The sequence below is a fragment of the Phacochoerus africanus genome, chromosome 1 (genome assembly GCF_016906955.1).
Source record: "Phacochoerus africanus isolate WHEZ1 chromosome 1, ROS_Pafr_v1, whole genome shotgun sequence".
Lineage (NCBI taxonomy): Eukaryota > Metazoa > Chordata > Mammalia > Artiodactyla > Suidae > Phacochoerus > Phacochoerus africanus.
The window spans coordinates 188248453-188264370 of NC_062544.1; the positions used below are offsets into that span (position 1 = coordinate 188248453).

Genomic DNA, 15918 nt, shown 5'->3' on the forward strand with positions numbered 1-15918 from the left:
TAGAAATCATCTAACCTAGACATTGCAAACTGGTAGCCAGAGGGCCAAATTAAGCCCCCCAGTATAAGTAAGGCACACCAAAATTTGGAATCTAATGATGTCAATAAGTAACTGGAAAATATCATCCCAAAAGGAGAATTTCTATATCTCTTTAAAAAATGGAAAGATTTGAACACACGTAACTTGCATTCTCCCATTGTAACACTGGCTGGGGCGGAGCATCAGCTGTTCCCTTTAAAATGGGAGTGAGTCCTGTGCTGTGCCCATGTCCACTCTTCCTGTTTCACACATTCATGTTATCGTCCTGGCCCCAATGCATCATGTTTGTGAATCCTGTCTGGAGATTATCTTGCCCAGGAATCCAAGCTTGTTTGTGGCAAGGCTGGGATGAAGTAAGGTCAGATCGTACACATTTCCCTCTCTGTAGTATCAGCACATTTTCCTCCAACATAGTGCCCTTACTTGGTCGATTCCCTGCCGAGTGGAAGATGACCCCAGTGAAAAATAAATGCAAAACTCAAAAAATCAGGGTCATCAGCAACTATGGCTTTCTTTACCCCTGGTCATCTGATTTAAAGAGTGCTTAGTTCTGCACTGCAGTGACTCTTCAGAGGTACAAGAAAACCTCTATCCGAAGGGTAGGGCGTTTTAAAACTTGCAAAACTTTTGTGCATATTAAACACTGGTTCTCAGACCTTGGCTTCACTCAAAAATCACCTGCAGAATGTTTAAAATTATTAAGCCTGATCCCCACAACAGATTTATTAAGTCAGAATTTCTAAGTGTGAGACCCAGGCATAGTATTGGAAAAACAATTCCCTGAACGATTCTAGTAAATGGCCAGGGTTAAAAACACTGGTCCAGAAGGTAATTGGTGATTTGAGTATATTCAAATGGAAATATTAAACATATTTGGGGGTAGGAAAATGATGTATAATAGAAAATGGCTTGAGGAGCAGTTTTAAATTGTTTCTAGACAAACAAAATGATGATAGAAGGTAAAGAACAAAAAGATCTTGAAACATAGTGACCTCTTTCCTAAACAAAGGAGTTAAAAGATTATCTGTAGCTATTCACTTCATGGTAATGTGCTTTCATCATTGAGGAAGAAAGGTCTTCCTAAAATAGCTGGGAAATAAACAGTGAGCATATAAATGACAGGTCAGGCAGCAGAAAAAGGTGCAGTATCTCTGAAGGATGACACAAGATGTATAGGAGGTCCAGGTTAAGAATAGTTCTCAATGTTTCCTGGAGAGGAGTTCCATATCCTCAGGAAGAAGAGACTATCTCAGAATATCCCATCTGGATACACAGAGGACGGAAGTCACATTTACAGTAAGAGCTGAGCTTAAGCAGAGAATAAACTATAATTAATATCTGGTAAAATCAGAAAAGCAGCAATTACTCACATAGGAAACTATTTTTTTTAATGTAGATATTATGTTAACGGAAAGACTCTACAAAATTTTACAAGGTAACAGGAAATTTTATTAGCTTTCAGAATCCTACTTGCATAAGGTCCAAAGATATAATTTTCTTATGCAAACAAAAAAGCCCCTACATATATACATATAATGTGTATATGTGAGTGCATGGTTTGTCTGTGTGTGTGTTATATGCAGATTGTTATATCTGTTTCTAAGAACACGAGAATGCTTCCTAGATGATATCGATGATCTTTCTTGATACCATTTCAAAAGCTAAAAATTTATGAACTTCACAAAAGATTTTGGTAATTAACATCTAATTGCTCGTGTCTTCTGTTAAAATTCATCAAATCATCAAATTAGCAGTTCATCAAATTAACAATTCATCTGCATTGAAAAGCTTATAGTTTAGTATTCAGAGATATTTTAACCAGTACCTGCATTCTTTTTAATATTCAGAAGCAGTTCTTCCCTGTTCCCTCACCACCCCCACCACACTGACAATGTGCATGATAACAGGAGTAACATATAGAATTTCAACCCTCACATTTGAGCCCCTATAACAAGTCAGACACTATGCTGGCAAGTTTACATATGTTATCTTTACACCTTATAACAAGATAGAAAAGTAATTACTACTTTACCTCTCAGCAGATAAGGAAATTAAAACTCAGTGGGCATAAAGAACTTGCACATGCTCACATGGCTGGCTGGTAGGTAGCACGCAAGTCTGAGATTCAAGTCCAATTCTATTCCAGAGCCCATCATCTTTCTACTATAATGCAATCTGCTAAAAATTATATACACTATAATTTTTTGAGCAAAAGAGTTGAGTACTTTTATTGAAATTTGTGGTGTTGCTTGCATAAAATGCCCTCTCTCCAGTTTTCTATTAAAAAAAGCTCATAACAGCCTCTATTTTTGACTGAAGACATAAGTTATTAGAAAAAGAAAGGTAGAGTGGAATTTGAGACATAGTTGATGTCAAGTCAATAACATTGCTATAGATATCCCAAACTAATGATGTCAGCACTTAGAACATATTTAGATATATCTTATATAAATCACCTTACATGTTAAAGGATAAAAGAGCCATGTAAAGATGAAGAAACCTATTTCTAAAGGCACAGAAGCATTACAGTCAAGAATTCTATGGGAATATTCAACAGATATCAATATACAAAAGACATCAGTAATCGAGTGACATATTGATAGATTTTAAACAGTAAACAAAAATAGATCTCAAAGTAATTAAGAAGGAGAATATCTTACCAATGTGATAAGAAAATGACTTAGGGCTAAAGAAACTAATCAGGAGAAACAGTGATCTCAGTCCATCTCTCTCTCTACCAAGCAATCAATATTATTGAGATATAATTCATTCATTTTAAGTGAGCAGGTCAATGACTCTTAATAAATGTATAAACCATGCAACAACTCCACAATCGAGATGCAGAACAGTTCCATTTCCCCAGAGAGCTCCCTCATGTCTCTTTGCAGTCAATCCCCCCTTCTCCACGACCCACCCCAGGCAATTATTGATTAGTATAGATTAGTTTCCATGTTCTAGAATTTTATATAAATGAATTAGAGAGTATGTACTCTTTAGTGTCTAGTGTCTTTTGCCCAGCACAAGGTCGGAGTGATTCAGCCACTGCATGTGTATCGACCTTTCCTATTTATTGGTGAGTAGTATTCCAGTGCAGGAAACACCAGATTTGTTTATTCATTCAACTATTAGTGGATATTTGGGTTGTTTCCAGTTCTCTGATGCTATGATTAACAGTACAGTGCATGTGTCTGCCTGTCTTTTTGTGAACATATGTTTTCATTTTTCTTGGGTAAACGTCTAAGACTGAATTGCTAGGCTACACAGTAAGAAACTTCAACACTGTTTTTCAAAGTGGAAGCACTATTTTACATTTCCACCAGCAGTGCATGAGATCCTTCTCTTTTGAGATGCATTGTTCTACTTTCAAGGGCCTAATATTGGCCCTGGAGGCTTGAGACATTATCTCAGTGGTCAGACAGATTAGTGACAAAATGAAAAAAAAAGTAAACAAACAAAATACCACACTACACATCGGCCATCCCAATTGTTTGTCTTCTACTGGCAGGGAAGGCAGGGGGCCCTGCATGTCTGTGTTTCTGACAAGCTAACCAATCAGGGCTCTCTGATCTCATTTTCCTTGGTAGCACCACTGACTACCACCTTTTTCTTAAAATAGGCTCTCTCAGGGACTTGCATGACATAGCATTCCTGATTGTTCTCCTACTTCACAGAGTACTCTGACTTTGTCTCTTTACTGATTCCTTCTTTAGATGTTGCAGGACCTAAGAGTTTAAATTTAGACTTTCTTCCTTCTCTGTGCTCTTTTCTAAAGATGTGTCATCCAGTTCCAGGACTCCAAAGACCTTCTATGCTCATGATTCTCAAATTTATATCATTAGCCCTGACCTCACTTTCGAGTTCCAGACCTTTCTACCCACTTGCCTACTGGCCATCTCCATCTAGTGCTGCATAGAATAGCTCCAGCTGAGTTCCCTCCATATGGAACTCCTGCCATACCTCCCTCCTCACCCCCTCCTCACTAAGCCTCTCTTTTCTCAGTCATCTCTACCCCCCAAAATGGCTCCCCCTGTTGTCCATTTTTTCAAGCCAAACATATGGGAGTTACACTCAATTTCTTTTTTTTCTATCTACACCCAATCTATCAGAAAGGCTTTCTTTAAAATATATCTAGAAAATGTCCACATGTCCCTTCCCCCCCACCCCCTGCCCCTTCCACCTCCTCAAAGCTACCACCATTCAATGCAGCAGTCTCTCCACTAACATCCTTATACTTGGTACTCCTCATAGCAACCAGTGAGATCTTCAGACAACATAATCAGATCATGCCACCCCTGTTAAAATGTTCTGATGGCTTTCTGCTGCATCTAGAGTAAAATCCGGACTCATACCATGACCTATATATAGTCCTACCATTCCCCCTTGTTTGCAGGACAGGGGGTGTGGTTAACTATAATGTCAATGAATAAAAGACAGGGTGAAACACGTGTGCCTAACTGCTTGTAAGGGGACCAAACTTAGTAAGTGACCATTTGCATTGTCTCCTAAAACAGTGTGAATACAAAACAACACAGGGAAACAAAGTTCATAGCTACCTCCACATTGTGACAAATTCTAGCCCCCAAGTAGCCTCTTTTATTCCACTCTCCCCTTGTTTACTAAGCTCCTGGCCTTTCTGATGTTCCAGAAACATGGCCACCTCCTTTCCTCAGGGCCTTTGAATGTGCTGTTGCCTTTGCCTGAAATGCTCTCCTGCCAGATTTTCATATCACCAGATCCTTCTATCCTTCAGGTCTCACTCAACTTATCTTCAGGGAAACTTCCCTCACCTCCTCCTTTAAAGTAGCCTCTCTCCATCACAATGTCTAACCCCAGGCACTGTCACATTACATCATTTTTTTTTTTTTGTCTTCTTGCCATTTCTAGGGCCGCTCCCTCGGCATATGGAGGTTCCCAGGCTAGGGGTTGAATCGGAGCTGCAGCCACGGCCTACGCCAGAGCCACAGCAACTCGGGATCCGAGCCACGTCTGCAACCTACACCACAGCTCACGGCAACACCGGATCCTTAACCCACTGAGCAAGGGCAGGGACCGAACCCGCAACTTCATGGTTCCTAGTTGGATTCGTTAACCACTGCGCCACGACGGGAACTCCACATTACATCATTTTGTTTCCTTATTTTTTAATGTTTGGAATTTACTTATTTATTTACTGATAGAATGTCAGTTTTCACCACTGGAATGGAAGCTCCATGAGGGCAGAGATAATGTCTATCTACTTTATGCTTGGCCTGTAGCTTTTAGACATGTTTTAAGTGCTCAAAATATAGCTATTTGAGTAATTGGTCTTTAAAGTAATGAAAACATGAGAAATATGCCAATAAAAAGTAGAGCTAGGTCAAGTTTCAGGTTTATAAGTATTTTAGATCAAAAAACAAACAAACAAAAAAAAGAAATACATGAGAGCTTAATTAATTTTATCATGATTTCTGTTTTGAAATTATCTTTTATTTCACCTTTTTTAAAAAATGTTTATTCCATATGAAATAACCACATTTTTGTTCCACTTTGACTCTACATTCTCAACTTTCTCCTTATTGAGAGAGTGATACGGGAGACCATTTTCAAACAGGGACACACTTGATTAACTCCCAACTGATGAGCCTGAACCAGTTTTAAAGATCGCTGGAGAAGGAAATGCCATAGGCTCTTTAGATTCTTTTTAAACAAACTTAGCTGGCCCTTAATGCAAAAAGAGAGAGAGAGAGCAAAGTTATATTTTTGTACTCTAAAAACTGCCTAACTTTATTAACATTTTGCCAATACTACAAGATTAAATCAATTTATTTGCCTAGAGAAAATGAAGTTTTTATTTGAAAGAGGGTCCTAAAACTAAACCAGAAGTTTCCGTTTATTTTACCAACTGGGACCCCGACTTCAGCAGTAAACACTTCCTGCTCCCATGGCTGAAGGGCCATATATTATCTGAAATAATTTCTTTAGTCTGTGACTGGAGGAAGAAAAGTGACTTGCCCTTATTTATCTTTCTTAGGGGCTACATGGATTTTAGTGTCCTTGAAAACAAGTGATTGAGAACAAAGAATTAGCAATAATACACATCTGTATGATACCATTCATCTAAAGATCTCAAAGCATTTTTGCGTGTCTACACTGCCTCAATCTTTCAATTGCTAGAGCATTTTGGTTGAAGGCAGGCAATACAGCTATATTTGTTCCCCTTTGTGGCTTTGTAAAAGCCAACATTTAAGAAAAGTAGCATGTATGGGTATCAGTGGGATTAAGCAAGCCTTACTCAGCTTGCAGTGCCAGCAGCAAAACCTAAACACACAGGGGGTGCCCAGTATATATTTGTCCAATTTGATTTAATTAAATAATGGAAAAAAAAACACATTTGGAGGGACATAGTGATGTTTGTAAACAAGAAGAATGGAGCCCAAGAGCACTACATTTATTCTTAACTTGAACAAAACAAAAAAAAAAAAAAGAAAGAAAATTAATGCTAGGAAACTCCATTTTGATTAAAAACAAATTCTTAAATCATTTTTCAGGGATAGCTTTCATAAGCTCTTGGTTACACTTCAATGAGGAGAAAAAGATTTTTGTTTGTTTATTTTTAACTCTCTCTTTTTAACCATTATTTCAAGTCATTGAGTAACCTATGAGATAAACAATTTAAAAGGAATTTTAAGAAATGTTGTAGTGGATGATTCTGAAAACATCTATTTTTACCTGGATTTAATAATAAATACATTTCCTTTAATTATAGGTGCCAATATCATTATTATTTTCTACCATCTAAATAAATAAATCTGAAAGTTTATAAAGGAAAATATTCTTTAATATATGATATATATAGTATATTATATTATATTTTATATGTTTTTAAAATCCAGGTAGAATCCCTCTGCAAAACTCAGAGCACAAGAAGATTCAGAAAGCCAAATGCACCAGCTTCTCCTATAGAAGTTTGAAAACAGAAGGGCAACTTTTAGAAAACCAGTACCATTTACTGAAAGTAGCCATGATTGTTTAAGTTTATATCATATTTTATGCTATTTATTTATTTCTTGTGCAATATCCTTTGGATTAAACTCTTCCATAAATAAAGAACAAAAAACAAGTGTGAAGAAGCCTTATGAAGTATTTTCCAGGAGGCTTCTTGTCTTCCCCACCCCCCTTTCCTATTTTGAAAAAAGGAGACTTTCTTCTAAAGAAGCAATTTTACATGGTGTGTAAAACAGACCTTGGAGAAAAAATAGAACACAAAGATTAATCACTTATGGTAAATTTAAACATGAATCCGTGGAAATTCTCCTTTTCTAAAATCCTCCATTTCTTCTAAACCATTCTGGTAATAAATTGCTGTGAGTTTTTGCCATATCCTATGTCCTTACTCACTCAGAACAATTGATGCTTGGCATTCATTCAAGATGGTCACAGACACTTGCAAAAACTGAAGCCGGTGCACTGTCCCTTTAAGAGTCGGTTAGTGCAGTTATGCACTTTGATTTTCACTCTCTATCTTAAAATTCCTCATTAAACCTGCCTGGAAACTGATTGTGATTCCATTTACCTGATGTGGCAAAATCACCCTCACCCTTCCCCAGGACCATTTTCCTGAAAAAGAACAATAGATTTTCTTGCTGGGTAAAGTAAGAGCCTTGTGACTAATGTACTTTCTAGCCTACAGAAGGCCTAATATTGTTAATTTACAAAATCAATTCAAGGGAACCACTTTGAAGGCAAACTCAGGTTCTGCATATGGATCGCTCCAGAAATGATGTGTCAGTTCCAAGGCTGGCATTCAGCCTCAACTGGCATCTAGCAGTTTTCGCTCTTCCAGGCAATTTGGCCCCTGATCTCAAACAAATGCATCCTTGAAGGCCTAATGCCAGGAATAGTTTGATATGATTTATGCTCCATATTTTCTCACAACCCAGAAAATTTTAGACCTAAAAGACATATTTTTTCATTATTTAGCAGTTGCTGTGAGTCGTGTGTAAGCCAAAGTTATTTTAGTGTCAACCTTAATTTTTCTGGACCTCTGAGTGGAGTCAACTCAACAGTGTTTCCACCTCTTGTTTGTTGCACAATAAGAAAGTTTGCTGGCTGCTATCACTGATTCTTAAGTTCCAAATCTTTCTAATGGGAGGATGGGGAAAATAGCATTTGGTTGCCATTGTTTGATGTCAAAATGACCACCACTTCAACTATTTTTCCCCAAAGAATTTACTATTTTAACCAGATTCAGAACTTGTGGGTATGGAAGACTTACCTGAACCACTCTAGCAAGTAAAAATCATCTCTTTGTATCCTACTGACCCTAGATAGAAATCAATTGTGTCGTTTCTAGCAGTGCTTAGGTATAGGTGTATCTTAAAGGTTAAACATTGAAACATTCCCAGATCTCTGAAGTGACATTGGATCACTGGCCACCAGGTTGTGAGATGGCGTGGTTTTCTCCCAGGTCCTTCATTTAATTTATTGGGTTTTTTTTAATATTTCTAAAATGAGGAGAAATAAATGCACTACTTATTTAAGCAAACTTCTCTCTTAATAAAAAAAAAAGGACATTAAGTTCCTCTCCACATGCACTATTTACATGGATTACTTAAAAGAGAATAAATATATTGCCCTGTAATTTAAAAATCACAAAAATCCACCATAGCTAGTTTAGTCACTAAGAGCCACACAAACAGGAGTGGTACCATATGGAACAACTGACACTCCATCCCGATGGGTTGACTTGACTTTCTTGCATAGCTAGATAACAGGAGGGCAAATCATCCACAATGGAGATAATGGGCTCCACAGACTTAGAGGATGAACTGGTGACAAAATGATGCCAGAGTAAGCACAGACCACGTGGTCTGACCTCCACAGATCCTATTTCTTACCTCTTGCCTATTCAAGTGATCTAAAGGTAGACTTGGATTTATTTTCCCGGGGGCTTCCTTTGATTTTTGATAAAATGCTTTTGTGGATGCAAGAAGGCATAACACAAAAAGAGGAAAAATTTAGACACAGGGTTCCATTGGGGGTTTGCAATAAGCTAGAACATTGTACTTCATACTGCTCAAGTTCAGAAAGACAAAGTAGCAAATTCTTCAGTTTTGGTAAATTGTCCACAATTAATATAAACTATTCACAAGAAATACCTAAGATGGTGTCTAATTTAAAAATTATAAAAATACCAAGATAGACTAGTTTATCTCAACCTCAAATATAACAGATATTTAGAGCCTGGCTAAAGCATTGACAACAATTTCATTATGCATTCTAAATTCTCAGTGCTTCTGATTAAATATTTTTTAATAACTGTATAGTGAAGTTAATACTTATAACAGTAATAATTTCACCACTTAAATCATGTCAGGATAAAACTTTCATAATATAGCTTGTAGGTTGAGGATCTAGAAAAAAAATTACATTTTTATGTTGGAGGAAAGAGGAGTCTTGCTTTGTGCTTTTAAAATAAAGTTTGTAAGGAGTTCCCTGATGACTCAGTGGGTTAAGGACCTGGCATTGTCACTGCTCTGGCTTGGGTTACTGCTGTGGCTCAGGTTCAGTCCATGAGCCATAGCAGCCACTAGTGTGGCAAAAAAAAAAAAAAAAAAAAGGATATAAAATAAAGTTTTTAAAATCCATGAATTCTGAAAAGATACAGTAAAAGTGATCCATTGAATCAAAGCTGTGTGACAGTTTGTGACATTCTGAAAAAATATTTAAATAAAGAAAATAAAACTTTCAGCAGAGTAATCAAAAGAGCAGGGCTGCTCTTTAATTTGGAGCAACATTTTTTAAATCCTTAATGGAGGGCTCTAAAATCAGGTGTATGCGGGCACTAAAAACCTTAGTGACGTGCCAATGTAATGGAAAGTTACTTCGGGCAATGATCCCATTAATGCCACACTTGGGTGGGAAGTTTATAAAGAAAAACAGGAAGTGATGCCAGGGATCACAAAAGGACACTTCCTTTCTGATTGGAATGAATAATGACCCAAGGAGTGCTATGCACCCATGCGGAGGCAGGGGGAGGCAGAGTGTCTCTCAGATAAAGCCCATAACCTGTGGTCTCACACACTGACTTCAAAACCTGTGGAAAATCGGGCCAGATTGGGAAAAGTTTCTATTTTGTGTTCAAATGCTACCCAATGAGGTCTGTATCACTGTTAACTTTTATTTCTTAATCATCCTGTACAAGGTATGCAAAAATCCTGCTTTATCTTGCCCACCTTCATTCTGGGAATTTAAATTTCCTCTCTTTATGTAATTTTAGTTTTATTTCCACAGGGAATGCTGTACCCTACTGAATTTAAATTTATCACTACAATGGGTTTAGGTGGGCTTGGAGATTCATCAATGAACACTCTAATTCTTCCATAACACCTACCCACCCACCCACCCAACCCCACTTGATAGCTGCTCCTGTGTTTGTGCTCTTGAGTATGTCGGACCTGCCAGGTCTGTAGCACACCAGTACTTTCTAGTGTCACTGTTGTGGCCTTTTTTGCAACAACCATAAAATTCGGCACATTATCCTCACTTGCTATACAAGCACACATGAAGTGTCACAGAATCAAAGGAGTCACTTGAAAAGAATTTTATGGGTAGAGGTACTGAGTTTTCTATTGTTCTGCTTCCCCTGAATATCACTCTATATCAAGTCTTCCTAAAACCATTCCCATATTACAAGGTAAACTTATAGCGTTAGCTATAAGTTTCTTTGAGGCACAAAAAAAAAAAAAGAAAAAATATTAGGAGGCTTAATATTTATTTAAAAAATAAAACATATTTGCTTCTTTTCTCAGTGAGATCTACCCAAGAGTTTCTATCTGCCCGCCACCTGCTGACATTTTATATTTCTCTTTCTGGCTTTCTTTTTTTTCTTAACACTATTTCTCTATAATGAGCTATGTATTTTTATTCGCTCATTTATTGACAGTTCTTAACAGTAGCAGGAAGAGACAACAGAGCAGGACGATTTGTCTGTTTTGTTGACTAGTATATTTCCTGAGACTAGAACAGTACCTGACCCAAAGTTGAGGCTCAAAAAGTATTTACTGATGAATAAATGAATCAATAAAACCAAGGTGAGAGATTAAGGACAGAGTGTATAGAATAATGCTCAGGGGCATAGATACTGGTTTCTGGCTGTTTGGATTCAAAATCCTTTTACTAGTTGCATAACCTTTAGCAAGCTATTTACACTCTCTCCTTTTCCTCATCATTAAAATAGGGAAATTCCAGAACTATCTCATAGTATTATAAGGATTACAAAGATAATCCTTGCCTATAATTTAGCACCATTTCTGAAAGAGTATGCAGTAAATATATGTTAAGTAATAGTGCTACCATTATTATCATCATCACTAAACCATCACCCTGATCATAATTTTATGAGGGTAGCATTAGATAAGAGTCATAAATGATTACTCAAAAATACTTCAATTAACGATTCTTCCAGTGTCTCTTTACATGCTTTTGTCTGGCCACACAATCAAAGATCCCACTATCCAAGGAGAATCGTTCCCTCCCTTCCCAACTTCTTTCTGTGCAAGAATCTGAATCATGGCTCCGGAAACTGTCCATGCATTGCTTGGGCCTATGGAGCTGAAAGACATGTTTCAAGGAGGGTCATCGGGCAGCTTTTGGAAGTCGCTTGGTCTGATTTTGAATGGGTTGGGCCAAGTAATTGGTAACAATTCATCTGGGTTTCAACTTTTATGATTTCTGCCTAACTTGCCTTTCAGAGGCAGCAAGAAATGTAAAATAGGAACAATCACTTAAATTTCTTGCTTTCATTTTTTTCATTACCCATGTGTTCACTGCATTCATTCACTTATCCATGCCTTTGTTCTACATGTTTTGACTCTGTTTGAAGGTGTGGTGGAAGATACAAAGATAAACCAGACTTCATCTATGTCACCAAGTAGCTTGGCACCAGTGAGAGGCAGACCAGAGGCCTGGGTGAAATGGTAATTTTGTTGTTGTTTTCTGATACTCCAGGTCTATTCTCATAGTTGTTCCACAGATGTTCTAGCCAAGATGGTAAGCACTAGGTACATATCACTATTGAAATTTCGATTAATTAAATTTAAAAATTCATTTCCTCAGATCATGAGCCATATTTAAAGTGCTCAGCGGCCACATGTGACTAGAGACTACCACACTGGACAACACAGAGAGAGCATATTTTCATCATCACAGAAAGTTCCATTGGTCAGTACTGCTCCATAGAAGAGGAGTTACTGATAAATTTAAAAGTAATAAAGAATTTTCTGGGGTACCCTATTACCCAATATTCGCTAGCTTATTAAAGCAAACTTAATTGAAATGGCGAGCAATAATCATTAGCAGAGATTCCAAATTAGTTTAAAGGTACCTATGGTTTTGAAATTAATTCCAAACCTCGGCTGCCCTCAGTGCCTTGTTACAGCCTCTCATTCCTGCCATTAGACAACAACAAACCCCACATATGGTGCCCTGACTGGTCATATGATTTTTTAATATCCACATGATGGCACTAAAATGGCCTATTAGATTTACAGTGTCATTAACCTTCCAAAATAAAATGAGGGTCTGCTCTGGCAGGGGAAAAAAAAGTGTGACTGCTGTTGGGTTTTGGGTAACCAGTCTGTGAGGAAATGCTGACAGGGGTCAGTGTGACATCATCTTTCATTCGGCCCCAAAGCTGTCAGGCCCTCCCCAGATGTCTGAAACGCAGATATAAATTTTCATTATCCAGCAGCAAAGGGCCAGAGGTAAACCAAGTGAATTTTTTACCAATCAAATTATAGCTCGTTGCCAGATTAAGTGTAAACGCTAATTTTGTGAAGTTTTCTTCTGGTCATTTATCTACAACTCCACAAAGTAACCTTGCTGAAGCTGGAAAGATTTCTAAATCAAATTATTGTTTTTATAATCTCGTTGCGGACACTGTAAAATTGAATAAAAAGAAATTCCATTAAGAATGAATGGTGCCTTCTTCCATAAGACAATTAGATTTTTTTTTTACATTTTTTTTTTAAAGAAAATGCAAAGTCAGGGAATATTAAGGACTCGGAGAAAACATGACTTCATCCTTCTGGGCCTCAGTTTCTCCATCAATGAAGTAATAGGACTGAATATGGTAATCCTGTTTCTATGGTATAAGAATGGCTAGAAGGATCCATTCTTCTATGCTGTGCAAATTTCATGTTCAAAGTCCTCTATTGTTAAATGACATTTGGGAATAAAATAGCTTCCAATTAAAACTTTGGTAGGTTGTATAAATTCAAATATGTATATGTGTTGTGTGTGTGTGTGTGTGTGTGTTGCTTGGAAATTAGATACCTTTACCCTTAGAAATAATGTGACACAGTATATTAGAGTTACATTCGATGTTACAAGGAAATACAGTTGTACCAGAAGACAACAAGAACCCTATAACCGGTAGCAACAATCACTTGATTCAACAATATGTACATAGGAAAATTGTTCATGCTTTACTCTGGGTATCAGAAACTGTATCCCCTTTGTGTAAGACTCCACAAGCCTCTCTATCATCCTTCAAATTCTAACCCACTAATAGTGACTCCTAGGACCTCAGGTAGGCCTCCAGTAGGATAGAGGTTCAACCAAGGCAAAGGATAGAGGCCCAACCAGAGGCAAAGCCATAGAAATGATGGATGTGTTAGGGGAGATAGGGAAGGGAGCTTCTGGGCATGGGAGGGAAAGCACTGAGGGCGACCTGTAGCTCCTGACAGGTATAAAACACAGAAGCTTTGGTCAGGAAAAATAAGAGAAAAGAAAAATAGTGACTCTAGAATTTTCTTTTGAGCCACTTTTAAGCATTCTTTTGAATGCTCTGTTTGATTGCTATGTCCTAGGGTTCTTCCTAGTTTTTCTTTTTTAAAAACATATATACTTTGTAAAAAAAAAAAAAAAAAAAAAAAGGCAAAGACCACTTCAGGGTAAAGAGTACCCAGTCTTTGCTCTAAAACATAAAAAGCCAAACTACACACACTGACTTTGGCCTTCAATCTAGGATGCGGTGGGACGCTGTACTAAGAGCACGATGGAAAGTAGCTTAGAATTTAGGGGGAGAATAAGCTGAGAGGTGATGGAGAATATCGTCTCCTGTAGGGCCCAATTCAAGTCTTCATTCCCCTCTCCCTCTCATCACCAATAATACTGCTCCTTAAGCTTATGTTCTAGACCAACCAAAGAGTGTCTGCGCAAAAGCAAAGACCCAGCTGTGATGAAGCATGTGAACAAGAGTCAAGTGACCAGAAATTCAAAGCAATGGCAAGGAGTGAGGTGGATCTTTGCAGGTCATTCAATAACACACACCCAAGGGAGGGCTTTCTATGTTTGAATGGCTCAAGGGAGAAGCCATAAAACCTTAGTGCTCTCAAAGCCCAGCCTCAAGACATTTAGCAGGTCATTGTCATCCATACACAGAAACACATAGTTCTATCCTGAGTCAATCATTTCTCTTTGGTGGAAACCCTACACCTCAGTCACCATATTTAGATCTGTCCCAGCAAACCACAGGGGAAAAATAGGGAGGCCACTGGGGGTCAAAAGAAGGGAGAAAAATCATTTCCCAGGTCTTGTTAAATGCTGAGATAGGTGATTGTTTACAGTATCTCTTAATTTTAAAATAGCTAGATTGAGTTTTAAACCTACAGTATTTGTGATCTACCAGAGATTGAAAAGCATGGCAACGGGGCCCACAGAGAATTAAGAAACCTGAAAAGCCCCACAGGATGGTAAGGCTGTCCAGCACTTGGCTGACACTGCAACAATCTGTTGAGTTGAGCATAAACGAAGGATACAAATTAGATTTCCCCTGAAAGCCACAAGATTAAACATTAAGGGGCAAGTTCTTGGCAAAATGTATGTGTGTATTTTCCAAAACTAAGTTTTATAAAAAAAAAAAAAAAGACTGTAAAGTACATTGAAGTATTTCTCATACTTAAATATTTGTTTAATGTGAACACACTTTTCAAGTAAATCAAGACAGAGATAATCATGACAATCCTAATGAATCAATTGATTTGGGATTTAAAACTCTAAAAATGAATTTTATAGAGCAGTAGTATCATTCAGTATCCACAGGTGAATTTTAGCATGAGAGACACACAATTATACAGTATTAAGAATATCTAAGCTGTGGGAAAAAATTAAATATATCTTAAGCGGAGAGATATGTGGATTCCACTTTTAACATCCCATAACTTGTATGTTAAGAACTAATGTCAGCTAAGTGAGGATTCTGCCACCTCGGCCACTTAGAGGAACAGGCCTGGCCTTTACCATCTCCAAACCAATGAAGACACAGTAAGCTGAAGTGGTCAGTAAGAGAAAGAAGGATCGCTTGTGTTTCTGAAGTACCTAGGACAGAAACATCTCTGCCTCATCAAGGGTTAGTAGTCTTGGCTGTATCTTCTTGCAGATAGGCAACACCAAACAAAAACAGAAACCATACCAAGGGCACCTTCTCCCATCATCTGGTCTTGCAGATGGAAATGAAATATTAGATGGCATATGCTAAGATCCTTGCTCGAAGGGCAACAGACTGGTAAGGGAAATAAGGAACAAACAACGGGAATGGTTCCAAAAATGTCTGGGACATAGAAGAAGGAAAACTGGCAAAGGGCTCCTGGTTCCAGGGTGTAAGCTTCTCTCATCAAGCCTATTATGCACTGCCCTACATGGCCAGTTATCTCCTTGTTCTCTTCGAGGAGTGTTCTACACTTCTGTTTTAATCTAAGTGCAAAGAGAAAGAAATGAACATTGTGGGTAAGCATGAACCCATTAAGGGAATCATTATACCTAATTTCACCTGGAGGAAAAAGACTAAGGGACAGAAGCAGAATGTGATATTCCACAGGGCCTGCAGCTTCAAAGAGC

At 37.8% G+C, this 15918-nt stretch overlaps 1 protein-coding gene across 7 annotated transcripts in view; it reads right to left on the reverse strand.

Moving 5' to 3' along the window:
- MECOM (MDS1 and EVI1 complex locus) overlaps positions 1 to 15918 on the reverse strand; it is a 583264-nt gene that overhangs the window by 127504 nt on the left and 439842 nt on the right. The gene's annotated exons all lie outside the window — the stretch shown is intronic.